Genomic DNA, 27,822 nt, shown 5'->3' with positions numbered 1-27,822 from the left:
GTGGACGAGGAAGCCACGCTACGGACGTGGACGAGGAGGCCACGCTACGGACGTGGATGAGGAGGCCACGCTACGGACGTGGATGAGGAGGCCACGCTATGGACGTGGATGAGGAAGCCATCTCCTACTCTGTGGCTTGGTAAAAGAGATGAAATTTCCTGGCACAGTAATCACAGTTACTTAATTGCAGAGCCACAAATTCAGGAGGATTCAGGAATGTTTTCTAAAATCCCTTTGTATTGACAAAGTGTGTGCAGAATATCAAAATATGCAGTGTGTCTACAATGTTTTTTAATGTTTTTATAAAACATAATGAGTTTAATCCCAATTAGAAATCCAAAAAGTCTGCTATTGAATAGTCAATCTGTCTCAAAACTCAAACGCAATGTATATGATCCAACATGTTTACAGCCTGATTAATGAGGCAGTTTTCCAAAATTTAGTCTGGCAACAACAAATATTCTAAATCCTTGACATGTAATTTCAAGGAAATTACGTGCATATTAAAGTCAAGGTGGAAAAACATGTGGGTTACTTATTCTAGAGCAAGGAGTCATTTCCATAAAATGTTTCAGCAGGATGTGCACCATGAAATATAAATGAAGAGGAATGACAGGGTGTGCTCTTTTGTCTTTCAGCATAAAATTTTTAAAAATACTGTATTTTGCCTTGTTATTTTCACAAAAGCATTCAGCAACCTTTAAGATTTTCAACAATTACATTTTGACAAGCAAAGAGAAGAGTAATCTGTGGGCGGCCCCCTGAAATAATAACCAGAGGAGAGTTATAGGAAAGAACACCATGTCAACTGCTAGAATCTTCACCGACTACACTTCTCTGGGAATCAGAATGAACGTCTTCGTGACTACTTATGACACAGAATGATTTTACTTTTGAAATCCAGATGAAGTCACTAATTCTAAAGGGTAGAACATCCCAAGCTCTGCAGTCACCTGTTTAAGAGTAAAGGAAGGAGAAAATTAAGCAACCAAATTATTTAAGGTTTTTTCTCTGCTTGTCTCATTAGTCTTCTTTTATTCTTCCTGCTGAGATAAATATGATGTAAAATCATCAAATACAAATTGTGAGTAACTCTCTCTGAAGAATTAATCTAATGTACTTGGATGTTTGGCTTTTAAATGCAGTTAAGAAATTACATCCCCTAAACTGTTAATTAATGCTAAAGCTGGCAATTATTCTGTTTATTTTCAGCATCAGTCTTGGAGAATGCTCAATTTTCTTCAGGTTTTCAGGTTGTGAAAGCAATGGCATATAAACTGACTTTCTTTCTTTCACTTCTGCCACTGGCATGGACTAAGGGTTAGTGTGGCACGTCCTTCCTCCTGCCGCTCTTCCCCACTTACCTACATCTTTATATTAAAGTGGAAGGCAAATAGAGGACATAGAGTCCGGTCTTGTTTTGTACTCATTCCTGATATCCTGCCTTTTAATTAGCATATTTAGACCATTCATGTTTAATGAGATGATTGATAAAATTGGATTAATATTTACCATGTTTGAAGACGTTTTTCATTTTTTGAATTTATTCCTTGTTTCTTTGAGTTTCCCCTTTTTTCTTTCTTCTCTTGTTTAAATTATTTATATGATTTTATTTTATCTTCTCTTTCACCATATCATTATATTTTTTAAAACAAATCTTGGCCGGGCACAGTGGCTCACACCTGTAATCCCAGCACTTTGGGAGGATGAGGCAGGCGGATCACGAGGTCAGGAGATCGAGACCATCCTGGCTGACACGGTGAAACCCCATCTCTACTAAAAATACAAAAAATTATCCGGGTGGTGGTGGGCACCTGCAGTCCCAGCTACTCGGGAGGCTGAGGCAGGAGAATGGCGTGAACCTAGAAGGCGGAGCTTGCAGTGAGCTGAGATCACACCACTGCACTCCAGCCTGGACGACAGAGCAAGACTCCGTCTCAAAAAAAAAAAAAAATCTTAGTGGTTTCTTGAAAGTATGTAACACACAGTTTTAAATAATCTAAGTCTATCCACAATAGCACTATCCTACTTTACATGTACTGTGAATTTGTGGAGCAGGTTCACCGTGCACTGGTTAGCAACTTGTCTGAGTGCCGTGAGACAGAGCACACTCAGGGGCAACAAGTCATGACTGAGAATTAGCACATGCAACAGAATGTGGGATTGATCATAAGCTAGTCCCTCAAAGCTCAGGAAAGCTACATAGAACAGACGGAGCCTTGTCTGTGTGTGACCCACTTACCCTGCAGCTGAGGAATCCTGGGAATAAGGCTGCCCTGGGATTTACACTCCAAGAGTCACATGAAGTGCGGGGCTGAGGTGTTGAAGAAACTTCTATTTGTGGGGAGGAGGGACTGTTCCAGCCATGCTCTCCTTATACCAGGATGTTGCATTTCTGCAATTATAGAGCAACCTTCTACTGTTGTTCTTGAGAACTACAAGCGAGAAAGGGAAGTTAACTGGGTCAGTCCAAGACTGCCTGAGAACTGTCCTTCACAAGTGACAGAGTATTTCCATTGGCTCCTTCATATCTCTGTGACAGGCGGTCATGCATTTCACTTGTCCACATGCTATAATCACTCAACACGTTGTTACTATTACTGATGTAAATCAAGTTACCTTTTAGATCAGTTAAGAATGAGAAAAGTAAAAGACTGAATTTTACCTTCATTTTCTCCTTTTCAGCACTCTTCCTTTCTTTATGCAGATCCAGGTATCTAAGCAATATTATTTTCCTTCTTCCTGAAGAACTTCTTTTAACACTGGTTTCAGGGCAGGTCTTCTGGTGATGAGCACTCCCAGATTTTGTTTCTCTGAGAAAGTCTTTATCTCTTCTTCACTCTGGAAGAATCATTTCTCTTATAGAATTTTACATTGGTGTTTCTTCTTCTTTCATTATCCTCTCCCCTCCACACTCCTCTAGATTGCATGACTTCTGATGAGAAGTCATCTGTAATTCTTATCCTTGCTTTTCTAGGGCCCCTGCCCCAGGTTCTTTCAAGATTTCTTTTTGGGCCAGGCACGGTGGCTCACGCCTGTAATCCCAGAGCTTTGGGAGGCCGAGGCGGGTGGATCACGAGGTCAGGAGATTGAGACCTCCTGGCTAACACAGTGAAACCCCGTCTCTACTAACAAATACAAAAAATTAGCCAGGAGCTTGCAGTGAGCTGAGATCCCGCCACTGCACTCCAGCCTGGGTGAGAGAGCGAGACTCCATCTCAAAAAAAGAAAAAAAAATTCTGTCTTTTTGAAATTGCTTTTCTACTGTTTAAATATGACACCCCTAGATGTAGGGTTTTGTTTTCCAGTATTTGTCTTTGTGATCTTCTCTGAGCTAACCTGGTAGGTGGTTTCATGTCTTCCATACATTTTGGAAAGTGCTTTGCCATCATTACTTCAAATATTTCTTCTGCTCTATTCTCTCTTTTTTGTCCTTTGGTAAGTTAAATGTATGTTCTGCCTTTTGCAATTGTCCCACAGTTGTTGGATGTTCTGGGGTTCTTTTTCTCATTTGTTTTCTACTTGCATTTCCATTTGGAATCTTTCTATTGGCATATCTTCAAGCTCATTAATTTTTTCCTCAGCTATTTCAATCTACTGTGGAGATCCTCAAGGTGCTCTTAATTTCTGTTGCTGTGGTTTTGATTTCTAACATTTTCTTTTGATTTTTAAAGTCTCCTTCACTCAGTTAACATTTATCTCTTTTGGCATGTTATTTGATGTTTTATTAGATTCCTTAAGATATTATTCATAGTTGCTTTACATTTCCTGTCGGCTAATTCCAAAATTCGTCCTTCTGATACTGGTTCTAATGCTTGCCTTGTATCTTCAATCTATAATTTTTCTTGGCATTATCTGTAATATTTATTGAAAGCTAGTAAATAGGTAGATAGAGAGATTCATAGATAATAGAGACAGAGGTACATATAAACATATAGATATACATCAATGGATATACATCTATATCTATACATATATAAATACCAACACATACATTACATGTAAGTACACACACACACACACACACACACACACACACACAAAATGGGAACTTAGGTAAATTGGTCTTCAGTGCTAGGATTTATGTCAATTTTGCAGGTCTTGGAGTTTGTTTAGTGTTTGTTGTAGCTATGGGTGCCAGAGGTTTTAATCGCCTCTGATGGCCTTGTTCTTGTATCTTTGGTGGTTTTAGTGTTCCTGTAAGATAAAGTCTGTCTTTCAGCTCTTTCACCTGGAATCGATTGTTACTATCCTGGAGCCTGTTGGTGTTGCAGTAAAATGTTGGGGAGAGAAGCACACTCTAGTCTCCTGTGTAAGTATGAGTGTTTTAGTGGCACTTTGTCCCAGGCTGTGACCTTTATAAGTGTTTCTTAACTTTCCTTCCCCGCTCAATGGTGATAAAAGAAGGCAGAGGTGGCTGGCTCATAGATACATTCCTGCCGCAGGAGGACTGGGGCCCTGGCAGTCTTTTTTCCTGGAGAGCAGGCTTTGGGTATAGAGAAGACCCTGGGCATATTTTATGAAGATTACCTTTCCCTTCCTTCTGCCGCAGCACCAGGGATCTCTCTTGCCTTCCACCTTGAGGCCTGGTGGCATTCCGAGTTCCAACTGCGTTGGGGCCGCGAGCAGGGGCCCTAACACTAGGGTCTCCAGAAGGATTTCACTCTCAAAACAGTCTGCATTCAGCCTCCAGCAATCCGTCAGAATTACCACTTACATATTCATGCAGGTTTATCACTCCAGCTGCTCCTGCTCTAGGGAGGCTGATCTCCATCATGACGCTCTGCATTCAGCTGCATCCTCAGCTTCCGGCGCCAGCGGCCCTGTGACCTCAGGTCTTCGAGGAGTCTAAGAAAAGTCATTGATCTATGGTTTGTTCAGTTTTTTTCTTATTGTAAGAACAAAATGTTTGCCTCCAAGCTCTTTATATGTCAGAGGGAGACTGTAACAAGAAGTCTGTAAACGTGGCATTAGAACATTTTCACTTGGTAATCTCACTCAAGACGGTTCTGGAAAGGTATCACTCTCCAACTCAGGACTGAAGGCATACAGGGCCAATAGTGTATTTCAAGAGCCAGGTGTTCTAGCTTTAGGCAGCGCTACCCTGAAGTGATTGAAGACAGGTATGTGGCCATTCTCTTAAATCTAAGGAATTAGATTAATTAATCAATCTTAATAACTGCTTTCAGTAAGTAGGAAACTGGACTACTGGGATATTACATTTTAAACTGAATTATACTTCATATTATACTACAATATGTAACACAATTTAAGAAACTTGAGGGCATAGATATCACCTCTACTATCTATCTCTATCTATCTATCTATCTATCTATCTATCTATCTATCTGTCTATCTATCTAATCTATCATTCTTTTGAGGGAGAGACAGAGAGACAGAAAGAATGTGTGTGTGTGTGTGTGTGTGTGCATACGTGTGTGTGTGTGTGTATTTTCTCTGCTTTAGCAATTCCATATCCGTTCTCCACCCTCCTCCATCTCTCAGGAAACTGATCAATAGAGACTAAATTGAAATGATCTCTTGCCTTCTGGCTTTTGGTTGGATTCACCAAAGGACAAGAACACAAATGGAGAGAAAAGTCTGAGGTTGTTGCCTTAATTCTCTGAGCTTATTTCCTGTGTGTTCCCCTGGGATTAGGTACACCCTCCAACACAAATGGAGAGAAAAGTCTGAAGTTGTAGCCTTAATTCCCTGAGCTTATTTCCTGTGTGTTCCCCTGGGATTAGGTACACCCTCCAACACAAATGGAGAGAAAAGTCTGAAGTTGTAGCCTTAATTCCCTGAGCTTATTTCCTGTGTGTTCCCCTGGGATTAGGTACACCCTCCAACAAAGTGCATAGTTCCTCCCTCCTGCTGTCCTTTTCACAGGAGTCATCCCTCTAGGGATTTCGACTGCCCCTGCTTCCTGCTCCGTCATACGTGATTTATAAAAGCCCAACTGTTTATGTGTTTGACCTCTAGACCAATCCCCAGGGTCTAAGGCCGAATATACACAACCCAGGAGATAGGGTGATAGCATCATTCCCAAAGCTCCTTTTCTTTACCCTCAGCTGTTTCTGAAGACCAGACTACATTAATGTGTCTAAAAGAGGAAGGAAGAAGGCTGGGTTCTGGCTGCCCGCAGGGAGCATAGACACAAAGCGGCCATTGCTGGATATTCTAGGGAAGTCCTTGCATTTCTGAGCCCAAACCAGTAGCTCTTTTTTTTCAGGAAATAATAAGTTCTATTGGTTTTGTAGTTTCTGGAAATTTCTAACAAATTCTGGTAGTGTTGATTGTCACATTTGCTTTAGGTGGTTGAGAATTTTGCCTTTTAAAAATATCTTAACATATGTTTGACTGAAAAGTTAGGAAAGAATATCAGAGTCCATTTTAAACCCAAGACAGACTATTGAATTAACAATGACTATTAAATAAACCACATACATTTTCCCTCCTAGGAGATGTCGAACACAGTATGGAACTTATCTCTTTCTGTACTTTATACTCGAGCTAAGCTGTGTATATATCCCCTGAGCTAGGCTGTGTATGTATCCCTTGAGCTAGGCTGTGTATATATCCCCCAAGCTAGGCTGCGTATATATCCCCCGAGCTAGGCTGTGTATCTATCCCCCGAGCTAGGCTGTGTATCTATCCCCCGAGCTAGGCTGTGTATCTATCCCCCGAGCTAGGCTGTGTATATATCCCCCGAGCTAGGATATGTATATATCCCCCGAGCTAGGCTGTATATATATCCCCCGAGCTGGGCTGTGTATCTATCCCCCGAGCTAGGCTGTGTATCTATCCCCCGAGCTAGGATATGTATATATCCCCCGAGCTAGGCTGTATATATATCCCCCGAGCTGGGCTGTGTATATATCCCCTGAGCTAGGCTCTGTATATATCCCCCGAGCTAGGCTGTGTATATATCCATTGAGCTAGGTATATATCCCTGAACTTGCCCAAATTGATGACTTTGTTTTCTCACTTTCTGTTAGGATTCTCTAAGCTTCAGTTATACCTGTTGAAATTCTATACTTTATTCAAGGACTATAATGGAGAGCAACTTCTCTATGAAACATATTCTGATGTTTTCAATCAGATATTTATAGTCTTTCCCTCTTTTGCACAATCATCATATATTATTTATTTCTGCTTTATTGTCTTTACATTATATATATACACACATATATATATAATACACATGCACACATATATAGAGTCAATTTTCATTATTTGCTGTAGGTTCATTCTCTGAAGCTGCTGCTAATGCTGAATGTGTGAACACTGAACCGCGAATACTGAACTGTTGCTCCCGTGGAAAATACAGGGTTAAACCCCTGCAGGCCTTTGGTCATATTATTTTTTTGCCCACGCCTATCCTGGTCACATTTTTGTCAATGTATCAATACATAATCTTGTTTTGTATGTTTCTGTTTAAAGTCACCTTATTTAATACATGCTGTGATTCATTAACTTTGAGCTCATGGCCAACAGCATTCATGCCTGAGTGAAGCTTATCTTTCACATCTGTTTTCTCCATGAGGCACATACAGCCTTCTTGTGCTTAACCGCTCTAGACGCATTTCTGCACTATGCTCGGGGGCCACCTCAGACAACAAAGTCGCAAACAAAAAGCACAAAAATGCAAAAAGCACAGCACTGTAAAGGCTGCCGAAAGGACATTCACTTGCAGTGTGAGGGCTGACACGGGAAGGCAGAGCATCTCCTTCTTCTATCTCAGCTGAGAACAGGCGCGTTGGGTGGCAAATCTTCCGCCATTGTGCGTGTGCCTTTCACAGGGAATGACTGTGAAAGCACCGCATTGTTGATTTGCGTCTCACAAATAAATTTTAGTCAGTAGGCAAATTTGCAAAAGTGCAATATGTGCAGAATGAGAATAGACTCTGTGTGTGTGTGTGTGTGTGTGTGTGTGCGTGCACGCGCACATGCCTATTATGTTCCTGCTCTGTGCCAGATACTGGGTTAAGCATTGTGGTTTACAAAGGAGGATATCACAATTTGGAAATGAAGATAATCAAATAAACTGACACATACAATGTGGTATAAAATACTCAAGAGGAAAGCACGTGGTACTGAGGCCTCATCATGAGGTTACCCGGTGAAGCATCCCCGTTCAGGAAAAGTTTCCTGGAAAGAGTTGCCAGTGAGTGGAATTCTCAAGGACAAGGACAGCAGAAACCTTTCGTGTTTTATTTCATAGCAGCATCTAGTATGGTGTCTAAATACATTACAAGTAAACAAAGATAAAGCTTTAATTAACAAGGTCCCCTTAGGTTACAAATATGAAATAGGAAAAAAATATATATATATCTCTCTCTCTAACTGAAGCTTGGACATACAGTTACTGCTAAAGTCCTGGAGATGCATTTCCGCCGTGGTAATTACTGAAGCCGAGCAGGGCACTTTCCTGGTGGAGAGACGTGATGTGAGATGACATCACGCATGACTCAATGGGGACAGGCAGAGCATGAAGATACTGACAGCAGCCCAAATCCAGAGAGACTTGTCTGTCATGCAGAAGAGGAGGAGACTGAGAAGGAGTCATGCAGGGAGTAGAAAGATCATCTGTTGTGGCATTTTAAAATCAAGGTAGACATTTTAATGGAGAGAATGGTAAGCTCTGAAAAGAGTCCAAGTAGCGTGAAGAATGAGAAGCATCCATTCACTGAGGTTCACAGCTAGGTCATTAGTGACCTTGGCAGACAAGGTCTCAGCAGATAATTGGAGGCAGAAGCTAGATTGCAGGGCACTGAAGACAGCAGTGAATGCCATGTGTATGTCTTGACCTCTAACTCCAAACACACTGGCCGTTTCCACCTCCTCTAACATGCTGTGCTTCCTCTGAATCGGGGTGTAAACATTATCTCCCTTCTTATTCAGTTAACTCCTTCTTAAAGGTACCTGGCTCAGATGTTTCTCCTCCACTGCATCTTCCCTAAACACCAGCTGCCATATCGGGACTCCCTGTTACACATTCTGACAGCACACTGTCACAGACTCTCGTTCCAGGTCCACCTGATGATCTGAATGGCGTCTGCCTCCCCTTCCCACCACTAGACGAAGACTGGGCTCATGCCTTGTTTTCCTGACAATGGTATCCACAGTACCAGAGATGTTCCTGGCACATGTGTTTTATTCAACTGAGAACTATTTCCTATAAAATACTAAAACTTCCTTGCATTTATTCATTCATTTAGCTTCTCTGCAGTGCCTTTCATATGCAAAAGTGCTTCATAAATATGTTTAAACAACCAAACAATAGTTAATTAAGACAGAATAAAAAACGAATAAAAACTGTTGAGTTGGTCACAGAACATCTAGAATCTTCCTCCAATACAATATGATTGGAGTTCTTTGGTCATCAGTCTGTCATCTTTTCCAGGAATAATGCCTGGCACGGAGTTAATGCATAATAATTTTTGTTGAATTAATAAGTGAGTGATTAAATTAATATAAAATTATAACTAGTTATGGTCTAATTTATATCCTAAGTTTATAAACTTATAGGGAAAATTTCCAAAAATGTCAGAAAAAGCTCCGCAAGGCAAGAAGAGCATTTCAAAGGGAATTCTGGATCTTCTTGTAAACTTCACTATGAGTAAGAAAATTAAAAGGCACTTAAAAATCATAAGAAGGATTTTTCTAATGAGCTCAAATTTGAAAGGCTTTGAATAAGACACGTAAGACTTGAATATTACCAAGGACACATATGCAGTAAAATTATAAGTATTTTTAAAAATATGCTAAAGCCAGAACAAGGGGAATAATTAAAAGTAAAAAAAAAGTTACAAATTTTAGTTTATCCACGGAGCTATAGGAAACATAAAAAAAATGGAGTCTAAGGTCATCAATATCTTTAATACTCAAAAACATGCAAAATTAAAAACACACATAACAACTGTGACTACATGCTCACTAGCATGGCTGAACAAAACACTGATAATAGCAAGCCCTGGTGAAAATATGGAGCAACTGGACCTCTCACATGCCATTTATGGGAATGTAAACTAGTATAACTACTTTGAAAATATTTAACACGTTCTTATAAAGTTAAATATAAACTTATATTATGTCCCAACTTTATTACTATGAAATGAAAGCTTATGTCTGTAAAAAAGACTTGTACTTGAATATTCATGGCAGCTTTATTCATAATAGCTCCAAACCAAAACCAACTCAAATATCCATCAATAGGCCAATGGAGAAGCAAATGATGGCATACCAAGGGATGTGTCTCGAAAACAAAACAGAATGCATACATTTCCTCAAAACTATTTAAGTGAAATTATTCAGATTAAAACACTACAGACTATATGATTCTATTTGTATGAAGTTCTAGAACAGATAAAAGTGATACATAGTGATAGAAATTAGATCAGGGTTTGTGTGGGATGAGTGGTTGGGAAGGTCATTTGGAAGGGACAAAAAAGGATGTTTTGGAATGATGAAAATATTCTTACATCTAAAATGTGACGGTGGTTACATGGCTGTATACATTGTCATGGGCATATACATTGGTGTGTTTACAATGGGTGTGTCAATTGTATGTGGGTGTATACATTGGTCAAATGTATTATACTCTGTGCTTAAAATAGGTGCATTATTTTAATTATATGCAAATCATGTCCCAAAAAATTTTTTTAAACTTTTAAATTTCAAATTATATGTTAACTGTAAAAAGAGAGAAAATAGACATCTTCAAATCTTGTTTTATTTCTACTCTTACTGCTGGAAAAAAGTTAGTAGAATTGACATTGATAAAAAAGAAAACCAAAATCAAATTAACGCAGAAGATTGTGTGGTAGCATCTGGCTCTTCTAAATAAGTTCAAATTTTAAAACACAGAAATTACACCCTGTGGATGTTGGTCAGTGTTCTTCGTTGCCGTAGATAGAATTCACTCTGGTGGATTTAAACTGCTATGGACTGAATCGTTTCTCCCCCACAATTCTTGCATTGAAGCCCCCCCCACCGTTCCTGTACACAGAGATAGGACCTTTAGGGAAGCAGCTGAGGGCTAATGACGTTGCAAGGATGGGGCCCTGAGTTGATGAAGTTGGTGTCTTTCTAGAAAGGGAACCGGAGAGCTCACTCTCTCTCCTCCACGTGAGGACATAGCGAGAAGGCGGCCGCTTGCAAGACAGGAAGGGAGCCCTCCCCAGAAACCAGCCTACCAGACCTTCACCCAGGAGCTACAGCCTCCAGAACTGTGAGAAAATAAATTTCTACTATTTAGGCCACACAGTTGATCGTATTTTGTTGTGACAGCCTAAGCAGACTAATTCAAACTGAAATTCTTTATTATAAGGCACTGGAGACCTTACAGAATCTCTGGGAGCACAGGGAAGACAGTTTTGATTGTTTCTCAAAGATCTACTGCTTAAACCCCTGCTGGAGCCCCCAGGAAAACCAAGTGTCTCTGGCTCACGTCCACAAGAGGAGCCCTCATTTCTCCCGTGGTCACTGTCTCAGCTGCCTCCGTTCATGTGCCCCTGTCTCCCACCGGGGTGTGTGCCTGGCAGAGCCTGGTGGTCCCGGCCCCAGAGTCCACACCCCCAGAGCATTGAGGTCTACTGCTGGGAAGATTGCTGAGCTGTGTCCGGGGACTGTGAGGAGCACTTCAGGGAAGACGAGAAAAGACTGGAAATATTCTCTAGCCAGAAGAGAACTGAAGAATCACACAGCAGACCTGTGATTCTTCAGGTGAGCCTGACATTCCTTTGCCAGATTGCAAAGCAGGCTATTAAGGAGATAGATTTTGAGTCTTATAATGAAACAAAAGTAATAATAATAATGAAAGGCAACGCAATTTTATCATGAACTAGGTTTCTCAGATTGGTATACCTGGGTGGTCTCAGAAGGACATCTGAGTCTCCCATACTATAATTTGCACAGGATTCAGCAATGTGAGAGGTTTTTTTTTAAAGAAGAAAACATAATTGATTGATATCATCCTGAAAAGAAGTTCATAGGTAATCAATATAAGAAACAATTTTTAATATGAGCAGACACACATCAGCTTATCAAATTTGCGAATGACACAGTATCAGGCACAGGTTAAAAGAGGCTGCCTCTGACAGCAGTTCTAACTTTTTTCTGCTGCCTCAGCTAGTGTCTTCCCTACTGCCCCCACCATCACTCTGACCCTTTCTGGGAGCACTGGGTCGGGACGATACTCCGCCCACTGCTGCTGTGTTTGACCGGGGCAGAGTCCATTTCACCTCCCGGGGCCTCCAGTTTCTCTTATGCACACAGAGGTGACTCCCAAGGCCTCTCCAACTTTTCGTCCTCGTAACTCTTATGACACCTCTTGGCCTGGCAGCTCTTTTTCTTTTCCTCTGAAAACAGTTTTTAATTTGCCGCTAACTGCAGGTGGGTTCCCTGAAGTTATCCAACTGATACGTCACCGAGCGTTTGGAAATTGTTGGTTTTGAAGGGCAGATGAAGAGTAAAGTTTTTTTCTGCAACATCTTTGTTCATGACTGTGCCTTGTAGTATATACCCAGGGAGGGATTTAAAAACAAACCAAAAACTGGAGGAGCAAGAAGAATGAGGAAAACGATAAATTGTGTTGGAAATCATCTAACGATGAGCCCGTTTCAGGAAATCCTTCACCACAGGGAGGATCTTGACAGGGTGTGGCGTATGGAAATCCTTCTGGGTGAACGCCAGAGAAGGTGGAAGCCGCCGTGACTCTCACAAGAGAGGGGAATCCAGGCAGCCTCTGCGCTTGGACCCAAGGCCAGCCCGAGACAGTGACACCCTCCATCTGCTTTCTTACTAGCACTCTCGTCACAAGAGCAGCAGCCTTTACAGTCAAGCAAAGTGCAAACTCCTCTGACCTTCGGGTCTTCTGCAATAAGGTCAGTTGGCTGTTTTTAATGTTTCATTTTACGGCTTTCAGAAAACCCCCTCCCATGTGAAATGTGAAATTTTGAAAGGGTCCAAGCCGTATCTCACATGGCAAGGGACACCAGATAGGCATAATTTACATCTTAAAGTTATGAAAACAAAATTAATTAGAAGATTGTACCAGGGTGACAGGTAGTGAGAAAACAGCTGTTCCTGATTTAGCCTCGGTTTCGTTCTCCCACAGAGCCTAAATCTCAGGGAGCTAGTGAACTCAATTCCCCTAAATCGTCTCTATGCGAGTGCAGTCATGCTAGTTCAACGCTCACAAACATCGAGGTCTAGCACCACTTGTTCGAACGATGCATTCGTTCTGGGTCTCAACGTGAGAATGTCAATAGCCCTTTGCATAACTCGAAAGAGTGTATGTAGCACTGTGAGAAAATGAATCGGAATAAATGGAAACACCGAATCTCCAAATTCATTTCCAAAATTAAAAACCAGCTCCCCACAATTGATATTTTATACATCTGTATACTTTCTGGTAAAACATTCTTTCAAATAAATTCACAAGTCATGATCCTTGAGCAAAAACTAGCAATACACTTTCTCGGGGCTGTTTGACTTCTCAGACTTGCAGAGAGAAGAAATGAAGACTGTTAATACAGAATTTCTAGGTTTTTGTCACAGCGTTTGTGAAGGACCCGGATCCTATGTGCCCCACCGGTCCCTTTTCCACAGACACGTGAATCAGCGGGAACTGAGAACTCACGTTGAACACCAGGTTCTCCGGCCACAAATAAAAAACAAATCCTTTCCCCAGAATGCTGCACGTTTCAGCGTAAGATCTCTTCTTGCCGAACAGCTCAAACTGTCCATTCCCTTGCTCTGTCACCTGCTCTTCATATCCTGCTGAGAACAAATGTGTCAAACGGACAGATTGCTCTGCCAGAGACAGTCAGCCTCTGTCAAACTAGGAAAATTAAACCCAGGCCTTCTCAGGAAAACAAGGTTTCGAGTCTGTGCCCTGCTCACAGCTGCACACCCTCCTGGCATTCCAACATTTGCCCCATGTTGATTCCAAGCTCAACCGATCAGAAATCTCTCAAGCAACCTCTGCTTCAGCTGACACAGCCAACTGGCTACGAGCAAGTGGTGTTTGTCAAGCCCCAGTCGGAATTGCTGACCATAAATCATGAGATAATGATAAAAATTAGCTCCGGAAGAGAAGTTTCAGTTGTCTGCACTTGTCCTTTCCGGGTTTTATGGCCCCTGGAAACCCAGGTATTCTTTACTTCATCCTCTACCATGATTTAGTATTTCAGGGGAGTTTGTGATGTTCTCTAAATTGGTTTACCTTTCATCGAGGATTAGGAAAATAGTTGAATTATCATTAATAGTGTGAGTCTGCTGATTTGTTTGTGACGGTGAAGAATTCCCTATTGAAGAAGATAGTCAAAGATTCTTCATGGGGGCTGTATCCGCTGGAGCTTTTCCCTCTGGGGTGTTTCTGGTCCATCTTTGACCCAGGGTATCTGAGGCCTGTCCGGTGCCCTGAAGGCTTTTTGGTGAGCTCTAGATGGATTTTAAGATTTTTACATATATCTCAGGGTTCTTTATTTCCTCTGCATGAATATCCCGAAGAACAGATGGCTGGGAAGTTATTGCAACACAAAGTAAGATAGAAATAGAGATGACCTTTCTTGCTCAATTACTGTCATTTGATGCTGGCTAATTTGAAAGTAGCAAAATGATGTCTACCTCTAGTTATAACTCAATTTCCAGACAAATTATATATTGCTATAAAGGTAAAATCTATACTCATACTCTTGTATGTGAGACAAATTTTTTTCTAAGAAGAAATGAGTAATTTTAAAAGTAATTTTATGACCAATTCTACCTGTGTTTACCATTTGCTTCCAACCAAAAGTTTAATTTGGACTTGATCTTTCAGAAGATTGAAACATTGTGTTCATAAATACTGTTTTGTTCTTTCGGTTTTAATGGGCCGACATAACCCCTACTCCCGTTGAGGTTCTGTGGTATATTTATTTAGCAATCAACTATTGGGATGAAAAAATAATGGCCCCTAGGACACGAAACCATGAATGTATTGCTTATTATGCTTTGCTGGAATTTAGTATAAACACACAGATACAAGCATCATATTAAACAGCTATGAAATTATTGTACAATTGACAAATGAAATTTTTTTAAAAAACAACATACTTCTTTAAGTATCTCTCAGAGTTCATTCTTCCAAGAATAATTTTCTTTAATTAATTGGTTAGGCATTTATTTAAGCCATTTCTTTAAATTCTAGGGCAGAGACAACAATCTATGTCTAATTTGTTTTCCCAACCACAAGTGGATTTGAACTGAAAATTGAAAGGTGAACTGGAGCTGCAAACTTATTTTAGGAAATCTTGCAGTTAACATAAATTAACCAAACACCACAGAACTTTCAGATTCAGCTGGTAGTGAGAATAGTGTGTATTCAAATGTGTTTATGAATTTTCATCTTGTTTTTAATCTTTAGATAATTTACTCTCTATCCTTTATATGTTCTTCTCAGCCTGTTGCAGTAACTAAATAAAAAAAAACTATTCTGAAATCATATTGACTCTGAAACTAAATCTCTCCAGCGATTAAACAGTTCTCTTCTCTCTGCACTTTGCGTTATAATTCTCTCAAGGCATCTATGTAATTATTCATTTGTCCTTGAGGTTTTGGCAACTTTTATTTGTTATGAGCCCATGAATTCAGTATCTGGAAGATGGCCATTACTCCCACATTACATTTGACCATATTACAGGATCAGACATAGTAAATACAATACACAAAACTTATGGGTTTTCTAAGGAGGGGCCCATACGATACCCAACAAAGTGTGAGAGGTGAAAGAACCTTGAAGTGGTCATAGATGCAAAAAAATATGTGAATATAAGTTCTGATCTACGGTAGCTGAGGGAGCTAGCAAGGACATCTCCTGATTTTATAGTTGGAGCATTTAAGGACGGAAGATAAAGCAGAAATGTGATTTGTAGCCACCACAAAACACACCTTCCTTGCTAATACCTGGCCTTTTAACAGCCTTCTTTTGAAAACACTTTCTGCACTGTGGATGTGTTGTATTTCTATGCTTTTGACAATTGAGTAGATTGTTTATTAATCTCCTAGGAAAAGGATCCAACCTAATTTTTATTGTTAGTGAGGTAACTGCTAATCACACAGTGGTTTACTTAACAGAGTGAATGACTAACACATTCACCTTAGGAAGTCTGTGAAACAATAAAATTCCAATGACTCCAGGCAATTTGTGTTGTTCTGCCTAGTTTTTAAACAATTCTTTTAGCAGCTGGGCCTTTTTAAAAAGGGCATTACTCACAAGAGACTAGTGTACAGAATTGATTACAGTAAGGACAGCACATGGGCTGCTGCCTTGTTCTCCTTGAGGGCTTGACATGGACCCCATGTGGGTTTGTACACACACACACACACACATTGCACGGATCCCCTGTAGATGCATACACACACACACACTGCACAGAACTCCTGTTTGCATGTACACATGCACACACACTGCACGGAACTCCTGTATGCACATGTGAACCCACATACACGCACGCTGCATGGACCCCGTACCTGCGTGTACACACACACACACTACACAGAACCCCTCTATGCATGTACACACACATACTGCACAGACACACACACCTCCCGTGCATGGAAACCTTCTCAAGATCACTCGGTTAGCAAATGACACAGCTAAACCTTGAAATCACGCAGACTGGCTCTGGTGTGAGGCCATAGAATAGTGTCTTCAAGGAACAAACTAAAACTAGTGATAACAAAACGACTAGCAGCACTTTAGGAAAAAAGAACATTTACTAAGTGGCTGGAAGAGATCATTTAGCAGGTTCATTTTCAAACCGCATCCCTTAGATCTCCAGTTTCTTAACCTCTTTGACCCCGTGTGTTCTAATCTGTAAAATGATATAATAACCGTAACTACCTCAGAGGATTGTTATGTGTATTAAATGATTTAATCCACATGGAGCCTTTAAAATACTGCCAGGCGTATAGTAAGGACTTAATAAGCTTAAGCTACTATTATTCAATTCGTAAACCAAGTGCCTACAATGAACAATGCACTGAGGATTTTAGGGGATAAAGAGAGTCAGTAATACATAATCCCAGCCCACAAGAAGTTTGCAGCATACTTAGACAGGAACTAGATAAGTGCTTTAAAAAGTTTCTAAGTTTTATAGGATGTCGATATCCAAAACCTTCCCCAGTCGGCTGGGCCCTTAGTGAAAGGGAAGGGAACGGGTGCAAACTGCAACGTGGTTGCCAGCGTCCGATTCATTAGCAATGGGAGGCAAAAGCCCAGTTGCTCCAGGCAGCAGACTCTCTGATACACTACAGTGTAGCAAGGAGGACCACCACTCTCCCGCCACAGCCTAACTACAGGATTGGCATGAAGCCAGGCAGAGGAGCTGCCCAGCCAGCGGCTTGAACCAGACGCTAGCATGTGTCATGCCTGGAGAGGTCCCAAGTGCACCACACCAGAGTGGGGGGGCAAAAAAAAGAACAAATAGGTCCTGCTTGAAAGGTGAGTTTTGGCACCTCGCCCTGCTCACTAGAGCACCATCGCTAATGCATGCCAGGTTCTCACCAAACTCACCAGATTTTCAGTCCACCCCCTGAAAGGAGAAGCAAGTAAGGGGACTCAGTTGTCCTCAAGAGAGTCAGAGGGCACCACTGTGGGGAATAAGAGGTTCAAACTGAAAGAGGTTTTAGGTTCACACAGTGACCGGGATACCAATTGTCCTGAAATGAGAAGTACAGTCTTGTAAAATGAAGAACGGTCGTGCTCACTGTGTTACTGACGCCCCCAATAAGAAACGGTAGAAAGAACAACAGAAACACACTCTCCAAATGCCTCCCTGGAGAATTAGGGTAATGGCAGGAAGTCCCTTCTCTAAGACCCTAGGTGCAAAGGTAGGGAGAAAAAGAAAAGTATTCTCCACCCCAACCCTAACACACACACACACACACACACACGATCACTTCTAATGGCAATCATGAAGTCTCCCAAGGAAAAAACTCAAGTTCCTAGCAGCAATAACTTTTTTTATAGATGTCGAGATATGCAAGAGGCAGAAAGGGTATAGTATGGGAAAGGTATAGGGACAGAAAAGGAGAGGGTACAGGCAAGAAAGGGCAAATGGGAGTAATGTACAAGTAGGTGCTGGAGCTGGAGAAACGCAGGAGCTGTCTTCTAGGTCCCTGGGTCAGCATCCATGGCTGGTGACCGTCCTGCAATGCTGGATCTCAGCCTATACACAGTGGAGAAGCACCGCCTATCTGGATTGGAGAAAGTAGACAGTCAGACAAGCAACAGACTAAAAGGATTCAACTAATAATAGACACAATTCAGAAGGCTGCTTTGGTTGTCCCAGCAAGAACATCACAGCTTTTCTTCCTCCTTCAAACTTAGATCAACACAATTTTTATCCATGCAAGTTGAATGTTTGTATGCAACACATCTTAGCATGTAAGTACATAATGTTCTTTATAATTATTTTATCCAAATTGCACTGAGATCATTCTAAGTCTGAATTATAGAACTGGAGCAAGCCTTGGCAGTCATTTGATCCAACCCTGTCGATTTCTCACCGTAGGAATCAGAAGATAAGGAAAGTTGAAGGTGTATTCTTACAAGGTCACAGAGATTCTTACAAGGTCACAGAGATTCTTACAAGGTCACAGAGATTCTTACCAAGGCCACAGAGACAGCTAACGACTTTATACGTTTTAGAAAACAAGTACTCTGCCTTGCATTTCTAATAGACCGTTATTTAATTTGGAAAACATCTTTTAATCCAGCACTTCAAAAGTGATCAGCTTTTAATGGAATACCTTTTGCCCATGAAAACTGAACTTTTGATAATAACATCTGGTTAAACAAAACAAAACAAAACAGAAAATCCTCTCACAACAGATGTAGTGTAACCAGATTACAACTTAATCTCACAACTGACCTTGAAAGAAAATGCTAAATCTCTGTGTTCAGACACTTCCTGAACGGGTAACTACGCTGTCATTTCAAACACCCTCGTTACATAACACGAATGTCTCCCGACTTCATCTAATCACAAGATTTGTGACATAAAAATATTTCCCATAAATATAAAAATTATTGTCTATAAATAATAAAGCCATGAACAATAGCCATAGAGCTGAGATATTAAATCTTAAGAACAAGAGCCATAAAAAAGGATGAGTTCGTGTCCTTCGTAGGGACATGGATGAAGCTGGAAACCATCATTCTCAGCAAACTATCGCAAGGACAGAAAACCAAACACCGCATGTTCTCACTCATAGGTGGGAACTGAACAATGAGATCACTTGGACACAGGGTGGGGGAACGTCACACACCGGGGCCTGTCCTGGGGTGGGGGAAGGGGGCAGGGACAGCATTGGGAGATATACCTAATGTAAATGACGAGTTAATGGGTGCAGCACACCAACATGACACATGTATACATATGTAACAAACCTGCACGTTGTGCACATGTACCCTTGAACTTAAAGTATAATAACAATAATAATAAATTTTAAAAAAGAAAGAAAACAAAAAGAACAATAGCCGTGAAGCTAGGATATTTAATGTGTCACATTTTACTAGTGAGGAAGGTTCTGCTTTCGGTATGAGCTCAGCTTTTCTTTCTTTCTGGAAATTTTATGTTACTGGTACTTGATTTAAAGAGATGGAAATTTTATATTACTGGTACTTGATTTAAAGCGATGGAAATTTTATATTACTGGTACTTGATTTAAAGAGGTGAATTCTTAGTATAAAAATATGGCAAAGAACTCACTGGCCAGCTTTTCAGATGTTTTGCGGACTTTGCGTATCTAAAAGATAGCTAAGAATGTAGCCCTCCTCTGATCATTAGATTGTGCCTTGTGTCGAAAAACAACATCTGTTCCAGAATAATCTCTGTAAACCACCTCACCCACTTTTCAATGAAGCTTAAATAGAAATGTTCATTAATTAAATATACAATATGCTTAAATACTTCCTTGGTTTTATTCTATCTCCAAAGTGACCTCTAAGCAGGTTTAAGCAAACGCTTTAAAAAATATCAATTATTGGAGGCCCGAATGCTTCTATAGCTGCCCAAGTGAGTTGGCAAAAGGGAGACAAGGTTTACAGGTGCTTCGGGACAAGCATGTGCTCTCCCCTAGCCTATGGAGTAACAACCCTCTGATTCCTTCACTGGTTCTAAAGTCTATATTTAGGTTTAAAGATGTTTTAGAATAACAATGTCATGATTTTTTTCTTTTTAAAAAAATTTCAATTTAGCTACTTTGCAGACAATATTCTGTGTATTCTACCATTTTCCTCAATTCCAATGATAGAAAAAGACAATGATTTCCCATCCCTTAAAGTTTCCAAAGAAAGGTAAAAACTTCCACTCCGTTCCCAGTTGGGAAAATTATAAAAGCAACGTCGTTAGTCCCCCTTTAAACCCTTCTGCTGTCCCCAAGGAGGCAGGAACGACTGTTAATTCGGGCCTTAGGAAAGAAACCCTCTGGGTTTACTTTTTTTTTTTTTTTTTAAGATCTTCTTGTTCAACAGAGAGCTGAGAACTTCCGCACCACCGCTAACTGACCAGCATGTAGAGATATTTTTATGTTCATCTGTATGATTTATCCCTCTTCCTTCTCCTTTTCTCTCAAATTTCAAATGGTTTAGAACTGGGAGATACACAGATCAGAAGACAGCAAATTCAATCACAAATGTACAAGGAGAACTGAAGTACCACATTGTGAGACACACTCCAAGTTTAAAATGGCCAACATAGGGAAAGGAAAGTACAGAAAACACAGTAGTTTGGAAAATATTTAACAGACATATGTTTATTATGTTTATTTTTTCCACCACAATTTAGTATCTAATTGGTAATCAACAATTATCTAAGGGAAGATGACACCTGAGCTTCAGGACAGTGTGATGACAGGAGTAGCACCTCCCTTACCTCCCTTAGCCACAGGGTTCCCACGTTGTCTTTCTCCTGGCAGCATCATCAGGACTAAAGCGTCAAGCCTTCCTCCCGGGTATCAGTCTGTGTCCCAGCCCCACTACAGCTGTACCGACTTCTCAGCTAACATAAGGCTGTCCTACAAGGTTACGTAATGATTTTCCACCTTCCCCATAGTCTTCACCGGTGCCATCTCAGGCTGTTAGCCCAATCAGGTCCAGGGACTCGGGCAAGGGGACACGGGGTCTCACTACAAAGGTGGAGTCTGAGTGCATCAGGCAAGGAATGAGGCACAAGCACAGATGGGCCTCGGACTAGAGAGAAGATGTGGAGCCAGGTCCCACCAGACCCTGAAATTAGAAAAATCCAGATGATGCCTGGGGGAACGTCATACCCAGTTCAAGATTTTTCAAATTTGAGCCCCACACGATGGTGATTGCAAAGCCTTCCTGTGAGTACCACATGGAAAAAATTCTCTACAGAGGGAAGCTCACAAATTCATCTTGCAAAGACAGTTTAACAGTCTAGGAGGCTCTAGCTTCCACCTAAGAAAACATAGATTTTCTTAAAGGAGTTATTTATTTAAAACATAAATTGTGTCCCTCAGAACAAAAGATGTAAGATAGCTAACAATTCTAACTAGTTTCATGGAAAAACAAGTAAACAGCATAATATTTAGGTGTTACCAGTTAATGACCCCATAATAAATAATCTGCAGTTGAATAAATAATCCTTTAGGCTGAGCCCTGAAATACCAACATTGGCAAAATTAACGAATCTTTTACAGGACTTAGTTAACGATAGATTTTAGATCAGCCAGGTGTGTGCTCCAGGAAAAGCAGAACGTCGGGCGTTGTAAGACTCTCTGGCCCAGCTCACAGACACCATGCCAACTACGGCGCCGTTCTTCTAACAAAGATAACAGCATTTCTTTTGATTAATGAGTTGAAGTTTTTCAAATTTTTTTCTATTAATGGGTAATCCAAAATAGTTATTTTAGGCTGAAAATAAAGCAAAAAGCAACAAGGAGCTCACAGCTGTATAATTTGCCCCTTAAGGGTTTTGGTTCCAAAATCAGATCAATGAGGCTGGAGTCCGTGCTCAGCTCTGAGTCTTTGGGCAAATTACTCTGCCTCCGTCTTCTCATCTTTAACCTGGTCAGAATAATGGTTTTTACTTCACAGGTTACGGTGAAGATCAGCTGATGCAGCTGGTGATCTGAGAACAGTACCTGGTGCGTATGATGTCCTCAGTACATGAAACATTCGTAATATTGTTGGTTTGAAACTGCCTTTGCAAAAGCTGTAACAGAGAGAAAATTATGACGGTGAAAGAGATCTGATGAAACCAACTCCATCTTTGCTTCTAGCCTCCAAACTGCCCTTGTTCATTTCTGTCCAAGCTAACTAAGGAGGAATTCAGTTTATAGTTTAACTTTGAAACAAAGATGATAGCAGTCCTTTCCTAAAACTAACCCCCTCCTTGACAGGGGGCAGAAACACCTTTGTGAAACTAACAAATTAGCCACCAGATTAGAAATGATGGCTCAGGAGTCACGCAGCCAGAGGCTAGAAGATCACTGCACTTCCCCAATTGCTCCAATGGGTAACATTACTGTTGTAAAACCTAAGATTGCTGTTCCAGGCATTTTTCAAACCCTGCGTTCTTACAGATGAGCTGGTGCCACCCAGACTGGTAAACTGGTTCATCCTGTCTTGTGGCCCCCACCCAGGAACCGAGTCAACACAAGAGGACAGGTTTGACTCCCTGCAATTTCATCCCTGGCCTGAACAGCCTTGACTCGCTACAATTTCATCCCTGGCCTGATCAATCAGTGTCTCTCTTCCCTGCCCCCTGCCCACCAACGTATCTCTGAAAAATCCTACCGTCTGGATTTTCAGGGTGGTTAATTTGAGTAATAAGAAAGCCTTGACTTGACCTTTCGCCAGCTCCACACATACGAAACTCTCTGCTGCAATCCTGCTGTCTTGATAAATCAGCAATGGGCACGAAGAACCCACAGGTGGTTACAGTGTTAACAGTGAATTCACTACGAAGAACCCGCAGGTGGTTACGGTGTTAACAGTGAATTCACTGAAACTCTTGCTTAACTACAGAAGCAACAAAAGAGAAAAATACAGTTTTGTCTACATTCAACTTTGGTTAAGGTGCAATGGAACCCATCATTTAGAATTGCAGCTCACTATAAATATTAAATAAACTAATTTATTAACTCTTAAGTGTTTAAGACCCTGCAGTCAAACAGGTCAAGCAGGATCTTGCAAGTATTTAAAAGTTCTTGTTTTTAGCCATTATTTTCTCTGATAATGCAGTCAAGGAGGCATCATTTTTAAACCACAAAATGTTTGAATCAAAAGAGTCTGTTTTTGTTTTGTTTTGTTGAGACAGGGTCTCGCTCTCTGGCTCAGGTTGGAGTACAATGGAGTAATCTCAGCTCATTGCAAACTCTGCCTTCTGGGTTCAAGGGATTCTCCTACTTCAGCCTCCTGAGTAGCTGGGATTACAGACCTGCACCACCACGACAGGCTAATTTTTGTATTTTAATAAGATAGGCTTTCCCCATGTTGGCCAGGCTGGTCTCGAACCCCTGACCTTAAGTGATCTGCCCACTTTCGCCTCCCAGAGTGCTTGGATTACAGGCGTGAGCCATTGCTTAAAACAGCCTGTTTTTCTAAGTACATTTATTCTCTTTGTGCCTGTCGCAGAGCACAAGTTTTGCTGCTTGGCCATGATGTAATTTTCCTTTGAGCATCTCTGCGTGCACTTTGACTGTGGCCTTCATCCCTTGTGAGGTTTGCGACTGCAACTTTCACTAATCCCCGTGAGCACTTTCCCTGACAAGGAACAGAGAGCCAAGGCTGTTAACCTGTCAAGGGGACTGGGCCACATTTTAGATATCATAGGCCTTTGATTCCAAGCAATACTTTTCAGTTGACCGTTCACTGAGAATTTAATACATATTTAACAAAGATCATAGAGAGATGTTTACCCCGGTTGCCCCCCAGAAAGAGTCCCTACACCAGAAATTCTGGTTGATTTCAGAGAAGCCTGCAACCTGCATTAAAATTCAAAAATACATTTTCAATAAACATGTTGGTTCAAATGTATTTATTTTCCTTGAGTAGGCGACACATGGAAGAAAAAAATAAACAGAATATACAACCTCTCGACTTTAAACTTGAAAAAAACTCATCTGAAGAAAAATAGCCTGAGCTTAAGCCGTGCAGCTGGTTGGGTCAGGGGCTTGGAAGACCATCCCAGCATCCAGTTGTCTGACACTAACAAGGAATCAGAGGTCGCCAGATCCACTCATCTGTTTCCACTCATCTGTTTACCTGTTCATTCAAAACCTTGAATATTGGGTTCTAATATTTACGTTTTCAAAAAAATTCTAACAAGGTTAGGGCTTATTAAAGGAAGAAAAAAGAAATAAGTTAGCTTAGAAACAAGAAAGTATAATTTTTTCTCATGAACTTTCTTTTAAAAAAGACACTAAGAAAAAAGACAATCTGAGAGAGAGAGAAAGAGAGAAATAGATTTTCAAGAACAAAAGCACAAAGCATACTCAGAATTTAAAAAAAAAAAAAAAAAAAAAAAAGGAGCCTCAGTCAAAACACTACCCATAAAGATAATTCATTTCAGGATCAGACTGACCACCAGGAAATTTAGTGTTTGAAGCAAATTTGGTATTCAGAATAATAATTGTAATGAGTTGAGAGCTACTTTTCAATCCAAGTTTTTAGCATAATAAGCAATAATCTATTAACACAGGCAGAAGTCAGCATGAAGTGAAGTGTTATTTACACATTACATGCATTAAACTTGCTGAAATCTGGGGAGCGTTTTAATTGTTATTCTTGAAGAGAAAAATACCGAAGAGAAAACCTTAAGGTTACTTAGAGTCTGTGAGGGGCTGTAATGCATGATTGGAGCTGGAGCTTGTCCACGAAGATAGTCCTGGCATGCTGTACCCACGGGAAACTACGTCAAGCTTGCTGCTCAGAGATACTCCTTTCAACCCTGGATTAGGCAAATTTAAGAACTGCAAGCTACGAAAATAGACGTGGACAGTAAGACCCCTGATTCAAAGCACCGGACAGTTGTTATGCCCCCTCCCGTAGTGAACAGATGGTGATGGTTGGCAGATTTCCCCATCATCATTAAAATGAGGGCATGGAGCCAGGTTGCATTAATGAAAGGAAAACAGTCTTACTAAAGGACAGTAACTTTTCATTGTTGCACCATCTACCCTTTCTCCGAAGCAAAATGCAAAGGGCCAGGAGACTTCAGAAAGCCGAACACGACTGGCCGCGTGCTGACACAGGCTCCCCCGTGCAGAAACTCCTGCATGCCTTTGCCTCTGCTTGGATAGCACGGAGACACTTTAAATTTACAGGCACAAGTAGGAACCCTTGTTTACATCACCTCTCAAGAAGTCCTCTCTGCAGTGACCTCCTGCTCAGCAAATAGCAACTCCTGAGCTGTTGGAGCCAGGATTCCGGTGATCACCCTTCATCCTTCACATAATCTTGTCTCTAGATGCCCCAGCTACCATCTAGTCCTGTTGACTTTTTGTCCACAAAGCACCTTGGGTCAGTGTATTTTTCTTTGCTTGTACCGCTATTCCCTTCCCGGGGTTCATCTCGCAGAGGAAAGGGCGATGGTCTCTGGAGGAAGGTAGCACCCTAGTGAGCCGTTCCAGTTACTCCGTGCACAAGGAGCTGCCTTCAGTTAGAAAGTGTTAGGAAGGCAAGGCCCACGCTGCTCGCCCTGGGTGTCACTGGCGCTTCTTCAGGACCCAGGGGCTCTTTCGTCAGCAGGTGATGGATCCTGTCAGGACTGGTCCTTCCCTTCAAGGTACTGGGTTCCCTTTTGGCCCAGGGTGTGCCTAGAAATTTCATCCAGGAGGTGGGGCCTGCAATGGGGCCTCAGGACTCTGCCCACTGCACTATCTTACCATAGATGAGCTGGTATCCAAGATGCGAAATGAAGTCCTCTTTATTCTTTGTTCTCCTTTTCTTAAGCAGATAGGAGGAATCGCTTTTGTTGCTATGATCTGTACCGCCTGGGGTTTGGGGAGGGATGGCACAAACAGTCCCTGAGCCACACCAGTCGCTGTCTTTCTAGGACACCTACCCTCCCGCTCCCCGCCAGTCCACTGTCTGTAAGCGCAGTCCAGCTCACCTAGGACCTCAGAGAACTTCAGCCCACGGTGGTGAGGCTTGTCGAGAAACTCAGGTTCCTACTCCTGGAATGGATGATTCCCGTCTGGCTCAGGCTGGTCCAAATGCTCTCTGCATATGTGGGTGCTGGCTGAGCCCAGCATGGCTTTATTTTCCACAGCGACAAGGCAGCACTGAGTTCAAAACAGTCCCTCCCACCCCAGTTACTGTGCTCTCCCTCCCCAACGTGCACAGATTCTCCCTGCCACACAGCTGCTGCCAGGAGATGGGGAGAAGGGCATCAGCGAGTCAGGACTGTCTCCCCTACTCTCCTCAATACCTCTTTCAGCAGTGTCAGGTTAAAAGCAGGTGCTGTGGTGGCTCACCTGGTTTTTGGCTTTGTGACAGTGCTTTTCTGAGTGCAGAGGGTGGTTAAATGTGGCATTCCAGTCGGGGACAAACCGTGTAGGCTTCGACTCCACCATCTTGCTTGCTCGCATACTTACAGTTTTTGATGCTTTTAATTCAATTCTTCTTTCTTTTTCTTTATTTGGTTGCAGTTGGGGTGTACGTTAGTCCATTTTGGGCAGCTATAAAGGAATACCTGAGGCTGAGTATTTCTGTACACATTTCTGCAGGATATACAAGAAGCATGGCACTAGCATCTGCTGCTGGTGAGGGCTTCAGGGAGCTTCCAATCATGGTGAAAGAGGAAGGGGAATTGGCACGTTGTTGGTGAGAGAGTGAGAAAGAGAGAGCTGCCAGTCTCTTTCAAACAACCGGCTTTCACACGAACTAACAGAGCAAGGCCTCATTCATTACTACCGGGAGGGCCCAAAACCATTCCTGAGCGATCCACCCCTTAGGACCAAAGCAGCCCCCGCTAGACTCCACCTTCAACACTGGGATCACATTTCAACACGGGATTTCCAGGGGATACACAGCCAAACTCTATTCGGAGAAATTTCGCTTTGTCTGAAGAACTCCGTTTAGCATTTCTTTTAATGTAGATCTATTAGTGACAAAGCTTCTCTGTTTTCTCCTTCTCTGGAAATGTATGTATTTGACTCTCATTTTGAAGACTGTTTTGCCAGGTATAGAACTCCAGACAGCTTCTTCTTTTTCATCTCTTTAAAACAACATCTATTGCGTTCTATTGAGAAATCAACTGTCAGTGTTATTGCTGTTCTTGTGATTATATTATTACTTCCATTCTCTGGCTGCTTGTTAAAACTCTCTTGCCTTTGCTTTTCAGTAGTTCATTCACGTTTTAAGTAGTAGTTTTCTTAGTAATCATCTTTGTGATTCATAGAATTGCTTGAATCTGTGACTAATTTTTTCTTTCATCAATTCTGAAAATTCTCAGGCATTACCTCTTCAGGTATCGTGTTCTACCACATGCTCTCTCACCTTGCCTTCTGGGACTCCAATTACATGTATCTTAAACTTTTTCACCACGTCCCATATATTCTTTATAACCATCTTTGCTTTCCATCCTTTTTGCTCTCCATTCTTCAATCTGGACATATTTTTACTAACCTATTTCCAGCTCACTATTTCCCTTCTGTTGTGTCCAAACTGCTATTAAATCCATTTCGGGTATTCTTAGTTTCAGTAATTGTACTTTTCAGTGGTAGAATTTCTATTTGATCATTTTTTATATATTTAAGTTCTCATACAAAATTCTCAATCTTATTTTATTGAACACA

Source organism: Macaca thibetana, chromosome 5, assembly GCF_024542745.1.
Source record: "Macaca thibetana thibetana isolate TM-01 chromosome 5, ASM2454274v1, whole genome shotgun sequence".
Taxonomy (NCBI): Eukaryota; Metazoa; Chordata; class Mammalia; order Primates; family Cercopithecidae; genus Macaca; species Macaca thibetana.
This window is presented reverse-complemented; position numbering follows the sequence as displayed.